Below are 17,441 nucleotides of genomic sequence, written 5' to 3'. Positions count from 1 at the left end.
ACAACGTCGTCTGTGGATGTTGAGAACACCTGACAGACACATCCTGATGACTACTCGATAGTTTAGTGCACCATACTTTATGGCTTAGAATCGGGATTCCAATGACGTTTTGAACGCCATAGAACATATGAGATGTTCCAAGAGCTGAAATTGGGATTTCAGGCTCATGCCCGTGTTGAGAGGTGTGAGACCTCTGACAAGTTATTTTGCCAACAAGATGGAGGAGAATAGCTCAGTTAGTGAGCATGTGCTCAGAATGTCTGGGTGCTACAATCACTTAAATCAGGTGGGAGTTAAACTTACAGATAAGATAGTGATTGATAGAGTTCTCTAGCCACTATCACTAAGCTACTAGATCTTCGTGATGAACTATGACATGCAAGGGATGGAGTTGATCCGAGAGCTGTTCGCGGTGCTTAAGACCGCAAAAGGTAGAAATCAAGAAGGAGCATCAAGTGTTGATGGTTTGACAAGACCACTGGTTTCAAGAAGGGCAAGGGCTAGAAGGGAAACTTCATGGATGGCAAACCAGTTGCCGCTCCAGTGAAGGAACACAAGGTTGAACCCAAACCCGAGACTAAGTGCTTCTATTGTAAAGGGGACGGTCACTGGTAGCGGAATTACCCCAAATGCATGGTAGATAAGGAGGCTGGCAACTTCAAAAAAGTATATACGTGTTATTAATGTGTACCTTACTAGTACTCCTGGTAGCACCTGGGTATTGGATACCGGTTCAGTTGCCATTATTGGTGACTTGAAGCAAAAGCTACGGACTAAACGAAGACTGGCTAAGGGCGAGGTGACGATGTGTATTCGAAGTGTTTCCAAAGTTAATGAGATCACCATCGCACGCTCCATCTGCCTTCAGGATTAGTATTGAGCCTAGATAAATGTTATCAGGTGTCTACGTTGAGCATGAATATGATTAGATCATGTTCATTGCAATACGGTCGTTCATTTAAGTTAGAGAATAATGATTATTCTGTTTACATGAATGATACCTTTCATGGTCATGCACCCTATGTGAATGGTTCATTGAATCTCGGTCGTGGTAATACACATGTTCACGCCAAAAGATGTAGAGTTAATAATGATAGTACCACTTTCTCGTGGCACTGCCGCTTAGGTCATATTGGCGTAAGATGCATGAAGAAACTCCATGTCGATGGATGTTTGGAGTCACTTGATTTTGAATCACTTGACACATGCGAGCCATGCCTCATGGGCAGGATGACTAAGACCCCGTTTTCAGGTACAATGAAACGGGCAAGTGACTTGTTGGAAATCATGCATGCTGATGCGTGTGATCCAATGAGAATTGAAGCGTGCGGTGGATATCGCTATTTTCTCATCTTCACTGACGATTTGGGTAGATATAGGTATATCTACCTAATGAAGCACAAGTCTGAAACGTTTGAAGAGTTCAAGCGATTTCAGAGTGAAGTTAAGAATCATCATAACAAAGAAGATCATGTTCCTACGATCTGATCAAAAGGGGATTTTCTGAGTTATGAGTTTGGCAATCACTTAAGACATTGTGGAGTTGTTTCGCAGTTGAAGCCACCTGGAACACCACAAGGTAATGGTGTGTCCGAACATTGTAATCGAACCTTATGAGATATGGTGCGATCTATGATGTCTCTTACCGATCTACCGCTATTATTTTGAGGTTATGCATTAGAGACAGATGTGGGCGGTAATGTGGATCTTTAAGAAGAAGACGGATGTGGGCGGTAATGTTACCGTCTCTGAAGCTCGACTTGTGGGAAAGAGTCTTTTCACAAGTTCAAGGAGTTGACTACGATGAAAATTTCTCACCCGTAGCGATGCTTAAGTCCGTCGGAATCATGTTAGAATTAGCTGTATTTTTCGATTATGAAATCTTACAGATGGATGTCAAAACATGTTTTCTTACCAGTTTTCGTAAGAAAAGTTGTATGTGATACAATAAAAGGTTTTGACGATCCTAAGGATGCTAAAAGGTATGCTGGCTCCAGCAATCCTTCTATGGACTAGAGCAAGCATCTCGGAATCAGAATATATGTTTTGATGGAGTGATCAAAGCTTTTAGGTTTATACAATGTTTGCTAGAAACTTGTATTTATAAGAAAGTGAGTGGGAGCACTACAACATTTCTGATAAGTATATGTGGATGACATATTGCTGATTCGAAATAATGTAGAATTTCTGGAAAGCATAAATGGTTGTTTGAAGAACGTTTTTCAAAGGAAGACCTGGATAAAGCTGCTTACATATTGGGCATCAAGATCTATAGATAGATCAAGACGTCTGATGATACTTTCAAAGAACACACACCTTGACATGTTTTTGAAGGAGTTCAAAATAGATCAGTCAAAGAAGGGGTTCTTACCTGAGTTGTAAGGTGTGAAGTTGAGTAAGACTCAAAGATTGACCACGGCAGAAGAAAGAGGAAGGACGAAGGTCGTCCCCTATGCTCTTGTCATAGGCTCTATACGGTATGCCATGCTGAGTACCGCACCTGATGTGTGCCTTGCCACATGTCTGGCAAGAGGGTACAAAGGTGATCTAGGAGTAGATCACCAGATAGCGGTCAAAATTATCCATGGAGGAATAAGGAAATGTTTCTCGGTTATGGAGGTGATAAAGAGTTCGACGTAAAGAGTTACGTCGATGCAAGCTTAACACCTATCCGGATAGCTCTGAGTAGAGATACCGGATACGTATAATGGAGCAACAATTTGGAATAGCTCCAAGTGGAACGTGGTAGCAGCATCTACGACATGACATAAAGTTTTGCGAAGTACATAGGGATCTGAATATGGCAAGACCCGTTGACTACAACCTCTCTCACAAGCATAACATGATCAAACCCAGTACTCATTGATTATTAATCACATAGTGATGTGAACTAGATTAGTGACTCTACTAAACTCTTTGGATGTTGGTCACATGGCGATGTGACCTGTGAGTGTTAATCACATGGCGATGTGAACTAGATTATTGACTCTAGTGCAAGTGGGAGACTCTTGGAAATATGCCCTAGATGCAATAATAAATTAGTTATTATTATTATATTTCATTGTTCATGATAATCGTTTATTATCCATGCTAGAATTGTATTGATAGGAAACTCAGATACATGTGTGGATACATAGACAACACCATGTCCCTAGTAAGCCTCTAGTTGACTAGCTCGTTGATCAATAGATGGTTACGGTTTCCTGACCATGGACATTGGATGTCGTTGATAACGGGATCACATCATTAGGAGAATGATGTGATGGACAAGGCCCAATCCTAAGCCTAGCACAAGATCGTGTAGTTCGTTTGCTAAAGCTTTTCTAATGTCAAGTATCATTTCCTTAGACCATGAGATTGTGCAACTCCTGGATAGTGTAGGAGTGCTTTGGGTGTGCCAAACGTCACAACGTAACTGGGTGGCTATAAAGGTACACTACAGGTATCTCCGAAAGTGTCTGTTGGGTTGGCACGAATCGAGACTGGGATTTGTCACTCCGTGTAAACGGAGAGGTATCTCTGGGCCCACTCGGTAGGACATCATCATAATGTGCACAATGTGACCAAGGAGTTGATCACGGGATGATGTGTTACGGAACGAGTAAAGAGACTTGCCGGTAACGAGATTGAACAAGGTATCGGATACCGATGATCGAATCTCAGGCAAGTATAATACCACTGGACAAAGGGAATTGTATACGGGATTGATTGAATCCTCGACATCGTGGTTCATCCGATGAGATCATCATGGAACATGTGGGAGCCAACATGGGTATCCAGATCCCGCTGTTGGTTATTGGCCGGAGAATTGTCTCGGTCATGTCTGCATGGTTCCCGAACCCGTACACTAGTGCAGAACCAGGCAATAGCACCGGTTCGTAAGGCCCTTTAGTGCCGGTTCCATAACCGGCACTAAAGGCGCCCCCTTTAGTACCGGTTCGGCACGAACCGGTGCTAAAGGGCAACCACGTGGCACGAGCCAGCTCCGGGGGCCGGGAGCCCTTTAGTACCGGTTGGTAACACCAACCGGTACTAAAATGTTTTTTTGTTTTATGATTTCTTTTTCATTTAATTTTGTGTTTTCCATTTTAATTCTTTTTCGTTTGCTGCTATTTTACGATACTACACATTGTACACATTATGTATATATATATATATAAATAGAATTTCAAGTAGAACCAATCATATATATATCATCAATGTCTCACAAACCACCATATTAATTCACACATACACACATGTATAGCTATATACAATTTCTCCTACATATGCTTGTTGCCTTCGGAGCCAGTGGCATTAGCCTAATTGGTGCCTTCGGAGCACGATGACAATTGGAAGTGGTTCATGACCGGGTCGATGGGGGCGGTAGCGGGTAATAGTATTCTCCCTTCGGATTTGTGACCTGGTCGAGCAAAAATCTCGCTATTTCCTCTTGAAGTGCTTCTACGCGCTCCGTTTCTAGGAGCTTGTCCCGCACCTCTGTGAACTGTTAAGAAGGAGATCAATATGCATGTGTATTAGTTGTGTGACTAGATATCGATAATGGTGTAAAAATTGTGAATAGTGTTCTGACAAGCGTACCCATTCCTGTCTTTGAGATCTTCTCCTTTCGGACGCCATCATGCGAATGTTCTCGCAAACGCAGAATGCACACAGATCAGTCCCCTGCGCCTGCTTCAGGGCCTTTATTACGAGAATGGAATTTAATTTGATCAGATAATAATTAATCAAGCACGATAATTAAAGAGATGGCAGCTAGCTAGTACTACTTAATTACTTATCTTGGGTCGAAACCATTTCAGCCGTCGTTTAGTACCGGTTGGTGCCATGAACCGGTACTAAAGGGGGTGCGCTGGCGCAGGTGCGGTGCACAAGTTTAGTCCCACCTCGCTAGCCGAGGGGCTACCGCACTGGTTTATAAACCCCTGTGCGGTAGCTCTCTCGAGCTCCTCTCCAAAGCAGGCCTACTGGGCCTACATGTTCTGTGCTGCCCTATTGGCCTACTGGGCCTTCGCGGGCCTGCATCTTGGCCCAACAACAGGTTGGGTTTCTAGTCGTATGCAGGCCGCTCTAGCCTAGTAGGCGGGCTTTTTATTTATTTATTTTGCTTTATTTATTTTTGAGTTGTTTTTTTGTGTATTTAGAGTTTCTTTGTGAATATTTTTGCTTTAGGTACAAAAAATTACGAACTTTCTGTTAGTGCCCGTAGTTTTCAAATTTGAACAGTTTAAATTTTAAATTATTTGAAATTAGTGTGAATCACTAGTTTGTGAATAACTTAACTTTAAAAATCAGTAAAGGCATGAAAGAATTTGTTTGCACATAAAATTTCTTCGCGTTTCAAATGCCAAAACACATAATTAACTACCCTAACTATTACAGAGATTCCCTTCTGGGTGTGAAACACAGAAGAAAGTGATGATAGTACATCAGCACCAGTACGGTGGCGAGGCTTCGTCCGGTGATCCGCCTCACCTTTGAAATGCTTGCCTTTCTTTCTTACGGGATGCCTGCTCGGAAGAAATCGACGATGTCCCAGGTACACATTCTTCTTACAATTAGCCAAATATATACTGTCGGTATGGTCCAAACAGTGCGTGCATGCGCGGTATCCCTTGTTTGTCTGTCCTGAAAGGTTACTGAGAGCAGGCCAATCATTGATGGTCACGAACACCAATGTCTTTAGGTCAAATTCTTCCCCCATGTGCTCATCCCACGCACGTACACCTGTTCCATTCCACAGTTGTAAGAGTTTTCAACTAATGGTCTTAGGTACACATCAATGTCGTTGCCGGGTTGCTTAGGGCCTTGGATGAGCACTGGCATCATAATGAACTTCCGCTTCATGCACAACCAAGGAGGAAGGTTATACAAACATAGAGTCACAGGCCAGGTGCTATGGTTGCTGCTCTGCTCCCCAAAAGGGTTAATGCCATCTGCGCTTAGAGCAAACCATACGCTCCTTGCATCATCTGCAAACTCCTTCCCGTACTTTCTTTCGATTTTTCTCCACTGCGACCCGTCAGCGGGTACTCTCAACTTTCCGTCTTTCTTACGGTCTTCTCTGTGCCATCGCATCGCCTTGGCATGCTCTTTGTTTTGGAACAAACGTTTCAACCGTACTATTATAGGAGCATACCACATCACCTTGGCAGGAATCTTCTTCCTGGGGCGCTCGCCCTCGACATCACCAGGGTCATCGCGGCAGATCTTATAGCGTAATGCACCACATACCGGGCAAGCGTTCAAATCCTCGTACTCACCGCGGTAGAGGATGCAATCATTAGGGCATGCATGTATCTTCTGCACCTCTAACCCTAGAGGGCAGACAACCTTCTTTGCTTTGTACGTACTCTCGGGCAATTCGTTGTCCTTTGGAAGCATATCCTTTATCATTACCAGCAACTTTCCAAATCCCTTGTCAGATACACCATTCTCTGCCTTCCATTGCAGCAATTCCAGTGTGGTGCCCAGCTTTTTCTTGTCACCTACGCAATTCGGGTACAACAATTTTTTATGATCCTCTAACATGCGCTGCAACTTCTTCTTCTCCAAATCACTTGCGCAGTTTCTCTTTGCATCGGCAATGGCCCGACCTAGATCATCAACGGGCTCATCTGATGCCTCTTCTTCAGCTTCTTCCCGCATTGCCGGCTCAGCTTCTTCCCGCATTACCGGCTCAGCTTCTTCCCCCATTGTTGTATCATCGTATTCAGGGAACCCATGGCCAGGATAGCTGTCGTCTTCCTCTTCTTCTTCATTGTCTTCCATCATAACCCCTCTTTCTCCATGCTTGGTCCAAACATCATAGTGGGGCATGAAACCGGACTTAAACAGGTGGACGTGAATGGTTCTTGACGTAGAGTAATTGTGACCATTCTTACAGCCAGCACATGGACAAGGCATAAAACCATCCGCCCGCTTGTTTGCCTCAGCCGCAAGCAGAAAAGTATGCACGCCCTCAACGAACTGGGGAGAGCATCGGTCATCGTACATCCATTGCCGGCTCATCTTCATTACACAACACCGAATAGACCAAATTAATACAAGTTCATACATAAAGTTCATACAACACTTAAATGCAACAAACAAATAACTCTCTAGCTAAAGCATTTAAATGCAACAACAAATGCGATCAAGATCGCAACTAAGGTAACAATGGATCCAACAGCATAATGATACCAAGCCTCACTATCGATGGCATATTTTCTAATGTTTCTAATCTTCAAGCGCATTTTCTCCATCTTGATCTTGTGATCATCGACGACATCGGCAACATGCAACTCCAATTCCATCTTCTCCCCCTCAATTCTTTTCAATTTTTCTTTCAAGTACTCATTTTCTCTTTCAACTAAATTTAACCTCTCGACAATAGGGTCGGTTGGAATTTCCGGTTCACATACCTCCTAGAAAAAATTTCTATGTCAACTTGATGGGCATAATTTGTCATAAACACGAAGTGCAACTAGTTTTAAAAGAGAATATATATACCACATCCGAATCATAACAAGGACGAGGGCCGACGGGGACGGATATCAAAACCATGGCACTATATGTATAACAAACAATGTACGGGTAAGATAATTATACGAGTAACTGTATATCCAAATCACACAAACATCAATTTTTATATAAAATTTTATGAACAAGAGGCTCACCATAAGGTGGTGCCGGCGACGGGACGGTGCGTGCGATCGACGGTAGTTACGACGGAGATTTAGAAGGCACTAAGTAAACCACACCTACATATGCAAACTAAGTGTTATTTTTGACCTCAAATTGCATATAAATCAAATACTAGCACATATATATATCCTCCCAAATTACTAAACTCACAAATTAATCACTATATAAAGCATTGCAAGAGCTAATCTAGCAATGAGAGATGAAAGGACAAAGTTGCTAACCTTTGTGATCATTTGAATGGATGGGGGCCTTCAAATCTTGACAAATTTTGGGCAAAATGTGTGATGAGCTCGAGAGGAAGAGGGGAAGAACAGAGAGAGGAGAGGGGAAAGGGGAAGAACAGAGCGAGCTCGGGTGGACGAAGGGTTTATGTAGGACGACCTTTAGTACCGGTTCGTGCCAAGAACCGGTACTAAAGGGGCTGGAGGGGCCCCAGTCTGATAACATCCAGCCACCACTCTCATTAGTACCGGTTCGTGGCACGAACCGGTGCTAAAGGTTCGCCACGAACCGGTACTAATGAAAGCAGCACGGCTAGCCGTTGGAACCGGCACTAATTTATACATTAGTGCCGGCTCAAATACTTTTTCTACTAGTGTGCTTCACGTTTGACCCTTTTTCTACTAGTGGTAGGGTCTACACACTTAAGGTTCGGTGACGCTAGAGTTGTTATGGGAAATAGTATGTGGTTACCGAAGGTTGTTCGGAGTCCCGGATGAGATCCCGGACATGATGAGGAGCTCCGGAATGGTCCGGAGGTGAAGATCGGTATATTGGACGAAGGGTATTGGAGTCCGGAATTGTTCCGGGGGTACCAGGTGATGACCAGCGTGTCCGAAAGGGGTTTCGGAGGCCCCGGCAAGCGTTGAGGGGCCTTATGGGCCAAGGGGAGAGGGCACATCAGCCCACTAAGGGGTTGAGCGCCCCTCCCACCCCATCTCACGTAACCAGGAGAGGTGGGGGCACCACCCCTAGGGCAGCCGTCCCTCCCGGCTTTGGGGGCAAGTTTCCTAGGGGGTAGGGGCGCCCAAACCCATCTAGGGTTTCCCCTGTGGCCGCCGCCCCTCCCCTAGGGAACCCTAGGGCGCCTCCCCCTCCTCCCTTCCCCCTATATATAGTGAGGGAGAGAGAGGGCAGCCGCACCCTTCCCCTGGCGCAACCCTCTTCCTCCTCCAACACCTCATCCTCCTCCGTAGTGCTTGGCGAAGCCCTGCCGGAGAACCACGAGCTCCATCACCACCATGCCGTCGTGTTGTCGGAGTTTTCCCTCAACTTCTCCTCTCACCTTGCTGGATCAAGAAAGGAGGAGACGTCTCCCAACCGTACGTGTGTTGAACGCGGCGGTGCCGTCCGTTTGGCGCTAGGATCATCGGTGATTTGGATCACGACGAGTACGACTTCATCAACCCCGTTCACTTAAATGCTTCCACTTAGCGATCTACAAGGGTATGTAGATGCACTCTCCTTCCCCTCGTTGCTAGATTACTCCATAGATTGATCTTGGTGATGCGTAGAAAATTTTAAATTTTTGCTACGATCCCCAACAAAAGTATGGGCGTTAAGGGAAAGTATCAGGTGATACCAAGGCTTAGATGCTCCCATGATACGGGCTTCTTGTCCGTTGGATCTCAGATCCAACGGCTCCTAGGTGGTTTTGAAGGCTGCAATACTTGTTCGCAATTTTTAGACTTCAAAAGGTCTTTTTTGCAAAAATGTTCAAAGCCTCCCGGAACTGTTGGATCTGAGATCCAACGACTCCTAGGAGCTCGTATCATGGGAGCATCTAAGGCTCCGTATCACCTGATACTTTCCCTGGGCGTTAAAGACTCTCCTTAGTTGGTAACTACTACAAGATCATCCAATGTACAAACCCTGAACTGGAAAACATCAAGCTAAGGGCTAAATGAGCAGCTAGCACAAAAGTTTGCGGGTAGCAATAGACCAGGCAGCTACTGCTACCACCATTATTCTGCATGGCAAAGAGAGAAAACAGGACTACTTCGCGCATGCAGCAGACAGTGAGATGCTTCCCGCGGAGCGCTCGAGTTGAGGAGGAAGAGTTAACACGCACCTCAAATTCTGGCCGCGGTGCTCACACAATATTGGGCAAACTCAAAGGAGCTCGTGGTAGTTCGCTCCAAGGCCGGGTCTCTCTGGTCGTCCCTCTCGGGCTACGGCCTTCGCCGGTGCAAGGACAGGATCGCCATCTCTGAGACCACCATGAGAAAAGCCGCAGTAGTCGCAGTCCTCCTCGATGGCTGAAGGCATCGATCCCAGCAACGACAACGGCGACGACATCCGCCATGAATGCAGAACGGCCCCGCACAACACCGCAGCCACCACGACGCCCAACAACAACATCACGTATAGCAGGAGGTCGACCTGGACGGCGGGGACTGCTCCAGCAGAAGCACGGAGACCAACCACAGCCCCACGCAACCGAGGAGGCTGGGCCTGGACGCCGCGGACCATTACAGCTAGGAGAAGAACAAACCATGTAATTCAATCAATGTAGATGGAAGAGAAGAAACAAAGCCCACGTAACACTAGGAGATCACAGGAGGCAAAGCCTATTATAACTCACGAAAAGACAAGAGGAGAAAACGAGAAGGAACACGAAAGAGCCAGCCGCATTGTTTCTACACGAACGAACAAAGCGGCACCGTTCAAAGCATCGATCGCAACGTGGACCCTGGCGAGATGCACAGGCGAGGGAGCAATCACGGCGCAGCGACAGTGAAGCCCACCTGATGTCGGCCCATACATGTAGTCATCCACGCAAGAGAGATCATGCAGTCAGGTCAACGTGGAAGAGATGGCCCACACAAACCCAGAAAATAGCTAAGCGCACAAAGCGCACACACGGAAATACAAACCACGTTAATAAAATTTTCACGGAAAGCCTGTAGTCATAGCCGATTTCTACCCCCTGGCCTCCCAAAATAATAGCACGTGCCACATCCACAATTCACCATGGGTCATTTTTTTACCGAAAAAGGCTTTCGCCCCGCTATATTGATATAGCAACCGCCCGATACAACAAAGAGTCCAATGCTGGGGCAAACAGCACAAGCATGCCCAAAAGATACAAAAGAGAAAGAAGAGAGAAAATAATGTCCGCAGCATCGGATCAACGAAAACGATGATAACCCAAAACCGTTGCGCCCACCGGAGATGTACCACCTCGCTCCAGGCACCTCGAACCTTCGCATACCAAGCAGCACCTTCAGGAAGGAACACGACGACGACGACGACGTTGCTGCCCGGACAGGTCCTAGGGTTTCCCCCGGTACGCGGAGAGGCGTGGGGAAGGGGAAGACCCGACGCCCTTCAGGAAGGAACGGTGGCGCCCACGGGCGTCACCGCGTCGGGGCCGGCAAGCCGGCCCGGATTTCTCCCATCCGCCAAACACCCACAACCCCGAACGGTCCGACGCGCACCACCAGACAAACCACCCACGAACGTGCGCCACCACGGACTTGCCATCATCACCGCCGCTTCACCGTGGTCATCGAAGCGAGACCGACAAGGACGAGAGGGAGCAGCCGGGAACAAGGAGCGGCAGCGAGAGCAGCCACGCCGGAGGACACAACCTCCACCACCATCGGCGGTCACCGACCGGACGCGGCAAGGGGAGCGTACCAGGCCCTCGAGGCCCGGCCAAGCCCAAAAGGGGCTCGTGAAGCACCCGTCGCCGAGCTGCAGTAGACGTGCCGCCGTCTCCACCACCCCCCGCACGAGCCGCACCACCACCGCCCCGGCCGGAGCCGCCGCAGGCGAGACCGAGTCAGGCCCGCCTAGACCCAGATGGGGCCCAAAAGGGCCCAGATCTGGGTCGGGCGGGCGCCGCCACCATCCACCGCGCCAGCGCGCCGCCAAGGGGCTGCGTCGCCGCCTCTAGGCCACCCGGAGCTGCGCCGCCTGGAGCAGCCGCCGCTGCCGGAATCACCGTTGACCGAGGAGCACCGCCGCGGGACGCCACCACCCGAGCCGTGGCACCGCGCGCGGGGAAGGGACGGCCGCCGCCGCCGCCAACACCACGCGGGCAGGGCCCGGTGGCGCAGGCCGGCGGCGGCGGGAGGAGGGGAACGGGAGGGGGAGGCGCTGGAGGGCGGGGAGATGGGCCCCAGGTCGCCTCGCTCGGGGAGGCGACGCGGGGGGCGGGCCGGGAGGGAGTAGGGAGGCGGGGCGCGGCGCGGCGCACGCGGCCGGAGGTGCGGGAGGGTGGGGGGAGGGGGCCGGCGGCGGCGGCGGGGCGGGGGGAACCCTAGGAGGAACCCTCTCTATTTTTGTTTTCTAGGTGAATCTTACTCCCCATGGGTCATTTTCACCAAGTGGATGAATCTCGGAGCGAAAACCTTGCTGGATATAGAGGCTTGGGTATGTTAGTTTCTAAAAAAACATTTGTAAGAAAAAAGATGTCTGTTTCTCATTATTCTTGCTCGCGTCCCTGACGCTACGAATCCTGACACCCCCTCCACTCCAGCATTTGTTTACATACTGTATGTCTTAACTCATTTACATGTTTTGCCAAAATGTATGCAGTGTGACAATGATGATGGTTTCATTAATTTCTCTGTACGTACATTTTTCTTCCACAATGGCATCACCTACCGCATCTCTTGTCCTTGTACCTCTCCTCAAAACTTTAAGACCGAGCGTCTCATTCGATCTACTGTTTGACCCTCATTTTTTTAGAGAGAACGCCGGCCTTTATAGATCAAGCAACAAAGTTATAAAGAGTCTTCCGGATGCAATCCAGAGCATAATGAAAATTACAAAGGCTAGAAGAGCCCAAACTTGATCTAGCAAATACATGAGCTAAAATATTACAATGCCGACGAACGTGAAGAAAGACCACGGATGAGAGGCCATTAGCCAAAGACTTGACATCCGCAAGGACAGAGCCCACCACCGAGCGATCCTTAGACAGAGACGTCAACCGCTGCACCACCGAGAGGCAATCAGACTTGAAAAGGACATCGGTAAAACCCTCCTCCCGGACTAAGCTGACAGCGCGCCGAAGAGCCATTGCTCCAGCCAACTCCGAAGAACGCACGCCCCTTAAAGGTTCAGAGCACGCAGCCACACAATTCCCCTCATGGTTGAGAATCACCACTCCAAACTGGACATGCCCAGCCCCTCACAAACAGCGGCGTCAGAGAACGCAACCACTGTACCATGCGGCGGCGGAGACCAAAGAAGGACAGAAGAAGAGGTCTCACGCCTGGGAGCGTGTACAGGTTCGACCCTCATTCAGGCTAATGTTCCTCCTCTCTTTTGCTTCAGCTGGTTCCGTTTCGAATCAAAAGGCCTGCAGGGTGACCCCGATCGCCGGACGTCCACGAGGGATCGCCGGAGTTCGTGGGGCTACGTTTTCATCCTCGGTAAAACTTGCACCACTTTCTTCTTGTCGCTATGATCCACCTAGATCCACGCTAAATATGCTGCTCATGCATTCACGCGCGCGTGGTGTGCAGTGAACAACTGCCTCCAGTACAGCGCTTACTACGGCGTGTCGACGAACCTGGTGAACTTCCTCAAGGTCCAGCTGCACTCCGGCAGCAAGGCCGCGGCGAACAGCGTCACCAACTGGCAGGGCACCGCCTCCATCACGCCGCTCGCGGCCGGCTTCCTCGCCGACTCTTTCCTCGGCAGGTACTGGACCATCACCCTCTTCCTCTTCATCTCCGTCGCGGGGTACGGCGTCGTGGCGGCGAGCGCGGTGTTCTACGCGGGGCTGTACCTGGTGGCGCTGGGCGGCGCGCTGCAGCCGGTCCTGTCGTCGTTCGGGGCCGACCAGTTCGACGCCGAGTCCGACGAGGAGGAGCGCCGGCGGCAGAGCTCCTTCTTCAACTGGTTCTACCTGTCCATCGTCGTGGGCTCGCTCGTGGGCGGCACCGTCCTGGTGTGGGTGCAGTCCGCCCACGGCTGGCGGCTCGGCTACGGCATCCCGGCGCTGCTCAGCGTGCTCGCCGTCGCTCTGTTCCTCGCCGGCACGGGCGCGTACCGCCGCCACCAGCCCCCCGGCGGCAGCCCGCTCACCAGGATCGCGCAGGTGGTGGTCGCCGCCGCCAGGAAGTGCGACGTGGAGATCCCGACCGACGCCACGCTGCTGCACGAGTGTGACGGGGACGACGGCATGTCAGTGATTCAGGGGAGCCGCCGCCTCGCGCACACTGACGAGTTCAGGTCAGTTCCCGTGCCCTGGCCGTCGTTAGCATCGCCTTCCACTTGCATCGTCTCCATCATGTGCAGTTTTTTGAGAAAGGAGCGTTCAATTTATTTTGTCTATGATTGAAGCATGCTGTGTGACTGATTGAGCAAGCTAATCAGCCAACCTGGACCAAACCTAATCTCGGTGTCATCCACTCTTCACAGTAGCTGCCCAACATTATCTTTTGTTAAAATTCAACCCATAGTAAATCTGAGCATCTTGTTTGTGCAGATTTGCTGATGAGAATTACCAAAGTATCATCTAACTGTTACATCATCTGATTAGTGAAATAAAAAATAAAAATTCATATGAATCTCCGCGTAAAATCAAATAGTGTAGGAGTTAGATGAGATATAGTTAAGTCTCGTCTAGATAAGAGTTAGCCACATTCTTATTCTTGTGAATTCACAAGATGCTCGCCACTTCCAGGAAGTGTGACGTGGAGACCCTGACCAACGTCACGCTCCTGCATGAGTGTGCCCTGACCTCTTCGAATGTCCAAACACCATGAATTTTAGCACCCACATCACACATTTGAGTATCTTTGATGCCAAAAAAATATCAGATCTTTTTTACTTCTTCCTTCGATCCACATTAATTGCCGCTGCGAGTATTTTATTTGATTTTACTGTTCACACACCGAATCATCACACTCATATCTTTTGTTGAATCGATAACCACAATAATGCAGCAAAAGTCCAAGGAAGTTGCTTCAACGGAAAAAAGACTGACTATTCTTTTAGGTGATGTTTTTGTTTTCTAGTTTCAGTCACTTTCCTTCCCTCATCGCCGTCGACCCCCTTCACCCCTTGTTGTCAAGAGGCCCACTGCCAGGGGCCTAACCACCATTTTGCCACCCGACGCGGACAGCTCCGCGCCCCCTCCCAATCCATGCCACCACCCCTACCATGTCTCCATCCCTTTACTACCTCGTTTGTGCCGACCACATAATTGAATTGGACCTAGACAAAATTTGATAATTAAAGAATAGCAATTGACACAAAAGTAGATTTACAGGGTGCTAGTAGGGCATGGTCAATGTCGATTGTCGATCAAAACTTGACGCCACAAAATCTAAGAGCAACAAACCTCATGGTAAGTCATTGTAGCATGCTCATGCCGAGGAAAAAAAAAGCTAGAATCGGTTCTAGTCTACAACCCACAAAGACATTATTTCATCTTTGCTAATTTAAACCATTCAGATATTTTAAACCACAATTACATTTTTGAAACTTTATGTATATTTCAACTCCTAGCGTCAAGACATTTCAAGTAAGATTAATTTGGATACAATTCAAACATGTTCAAATTTCAACATTTCAATCCACATATTTCACTAAATTTATTCTAGTGTGGGGAACTGCTTAGAATAGGACCAATGAGTGTATTCGAGAAGGAGTGAAGGTTTTAGTGAGATTGATATGTTTCAGAAGAGTGATTTTTTTGTAAGTTTGGAAAAGTGAAATATGTTATGAAATTACCGAAAGGGATGAACTCACTTTTTTTTAAGTAGTGGAGTCTTACCCGAAATAAGTGAAATCCCTTTTTTTTGAAAAACTGAAATATGTTCTGAAATAATTGAAATGGATGAACTGAATAATTGCGAAAAATATGAAATTGATCCTATTGAAATATGTTTTTCAAATAACTGAAATGTATGGTTTGAAATAATTTAAGTGGATGTTTCAAATAATTGAAACCAGTTTGTGAATATGTTTTTGAAAGAATTGAAATAGGATTTTTGTGATGTGTGAATATCTAAACTGAAAGTGCTACTGGTGAAATGTCAAATATTTTTATGAAATTGAAATAACAATGTGACATATGTAAACTGAAAGTGATGTTGGTGGATTTTTGGAAGTAAAATCTTATTAATCTGTTGCACTGCTCGGTTGCTGTCGATCACTCAGGTTCTTGGACAAGGCGGCGGTGGAGACGGCGGGCGACAAGGCGCGGCCGGCGAGCCCGTGGCGGCTGTGCACCGTGACGCAGGTGGAGGAGCTCAAGTGCGTGCTCCGACTGCTGCCGGTGTGGGCGTGCGGCATCATCTTCGCGGCCGCCTACACGCAGATGACCACCACCTTCATCCTCCAGGGTGACACGCTGGACCCGCGCGTCGGCAGCTTCCGCGTGCCCCCCGCCGTGCTCACCGTCTTCGACACCCTCAGCGTCATGCTCTGGGTGCCGCTCTAAGACCACGCCGTCGTGCCGCTCGCGCGCCGCCTCACGGGCCACCGCTGCGGGTTCACGCAGCTGGCGCGCATGGGTGTGGGCTTCGTCATTCTCACTGTTGCCATGCTCGCCGCCGGCACGCTCGAGGTGGCGCGGCGCCGCGTCGTCGCGCGCCACGGAACCTACACCGGCGAGGACGGCGCGAGGTACGTGCCGATGTCGATCTTCTGGCAGGTGCCGCAGTACGTGGTGGTGGGTGCCGCAGAGGTGTTCACGTTCATCGGGCAGATGGAGTTCTTCTATGACCAGGCGCCGGACGCCATGCGGAGCGTCTGCTCGGGGCTCTCCAGCGCGGCGTTTGCGCTGGGCAACTACGCGAGCTCGGCGCTCGTGGCCGTCGTGGTGCGCGCGACGTGGTGCTCGTGGATCCCCGACGATATCAACGACGGCCATCTGGACTACTTTTTCTGGCTGCTCGCCATGCTCTGCATCGGCAACTTCGGCGCGTACCTGCTCGTCGCACGGTGGTATACCTACAAGAAGACCGCTGACTGAACCTGGACCGCTGACTGAACCTGGAGATCACCGTAATGTAATGTAACGTACGTGCTAGGTGTACTTCTCTAATGCAATGAAGTTGTAATTGGGAAAGCCACCTTTGATGCCGCAAATCTCGGGGGAACTCTGCTCAAAAAAGAATCAGAATCATTGGCCTAGAAAAAGCAGTTTGTCTAATTCACATGTTTTTTAAGGATGTCACATCTAAGCTCCTACAAGTATATAATGTAGCAATAAAAAATAAAAAAATTAATATAAAAAAAATAGACCACAAACAGAGTGGACATCAATTTAGATGTGACATCTAGATGTGTCCTAGACAGACTTTAGGAAAAAACCTTTAGACTGTGGCGGCTGTTGGAGATGCTCTGAGTAAGTTACTGGCGACGTTGTCTAGTGAGTGGGCGGAGGCGGAGGCCGAGAATTGTTAGCGGAGCCGTGGGTATTAGGGAGGAGCAGTAGTTTTTCTTGTAACCGTGGTGGGTGGATCATGGCCAGCCCTTGTGGCAGGCAATTGTAACTGACTCTCTCTTCTTCTTCTTTTTTTGAGGGAAGACTCTCTCTTCTTCTTAAGGATATGTACAATGGTGTTAGTTTAAGAGTGTCACGTAAGATAAATTATGAAATGGAGAAAAGAAAACTCATAAAAAAATATTTTTTTAAGAGAAGACAAGAGATAGATGATCTCTTAGCTAATTATGTCTCACCACACTTTTAGGATTGGCTAGTTATTGAATATAAGACTAAAAGATAATTTATTATGGGCATTTTTTTTGTCATCTCTAATTTACATGCAAGATTTAATAAA

General features: G+C 48.2%; 1 pseudogene; it reads left to right on the top strand.

The window, feature by feature from the left end:
• Positions 1–12,671: 12,671 nt before the first annotated feature.
• Positions 12,672–16,810, top strand: LOC123062816 (protein NRT1/ PTR FAMILY 8.1-like; annotated as a pseudogene).
• The last annotated feature ends 631 nt before the right edge of the window (positions 16,811–17,441 follow it).

This window comes from Triticum aestivum, chromosome 3A (genome assembly GCF_018294505.1).
Source record: "Triticum aestivum cultivar Chinese Spring chromosome 3A, IWGSC CS RefSeq v2.1, whole genome shotgun sequence".
NCBI lineage: Eukaryota > Viridiplantae > Streptophyta > Magnoliopsida > Poales > Poaceae > Triticum > Triticum aestivum.
The sequence above is the reverse complement of the archived record's forward strand: the minus strand, read 5'-3'. Positions and strand labels throughout refer to the sequence as shown.